We start from the raw sequence: 942 nt of genomic DNA on the forward strand, positions 1-942 counted from the left end.
ATATATATATATATATACATACGACGGGCTTCTTTCAGTTTCCGTCTATCAAATCCACTCACAAGGCTTTGGTCAGCCAGAGGCTATAGTAGAAGGTGCCACGCAGTGGGACTGAACCCGGAACCATGTGCTTCGTAAGCAAGCTACTTACCACACAGCCACTCCTACGGCTATACATTCATCTGACAAATTACCATAATGAAAACAATGGAAGAAAAATACCGATGAATTTACGTCTGGACAGTCATCAAACTTCAACAGGTGCATTGAACAGAGGCATTGACGAGTGACCATGAGATCTGGGAAGCTAGAGATGTTTCTAAGAGCGCAATGACAGCATTGAAAAAGAACGATATGGGACTATCTCTTGTTACTGTTAGGATGGTTGAAAATTTTTCGTGTATGTAACTTTAGTACGCAAAACTAATATTGATAAAACGCGTATGTGAAGGAAGTTCTGCAAAGAAGTAAGCAATGATGAAGTAAGCGAATAAGACCAAAACGTTGAACAAATGTGAACGAGTTATGCAGCAACAGGCTGGAGCTTTGGTCGTTATCATTTAGTTTGACGAATATACCAGCGCAATCAGTCATAATGCAATGACGGTAATATGATAAGAGATATCCATTATCTTTTATGAGTTCGTAGCACTCCACTATGTGATATTTGATGCTGAGGAGGAAATAACCACTTCAAAATGCATGCATTCATCAGTTTGGTAAAAGGGAACTTCAGAATGATTTGATGTGTTTATACTTATTTGTCTTCTGCGGGAAATTTTCTCCCTGACTAAACATAGTGAATGACTTTCTTACGAGTTCAAAGAAGCCCCAAACATATTTGAACTGATAACATGTTGTATATATATATATATATATATATATATATATATATATATATACACACCTTTTTTGTGTATGTATGTAATTTATATGTATGTA

This window comes from Octopus bimaculoides, chromosome 6 (genome assembly GCF_001194135.2).
Source record: "Octopus bimaculoides isolate UCB-OBI-ISO-001 chromosome 6, ASM119413v2, whole genome shotgun sequence".
NCBI lineage: Eukaryota > Metazoa > Mollusca > Cephalopoda > Octopoda > Octopodidae > Octopus > Octopus bimaculoides.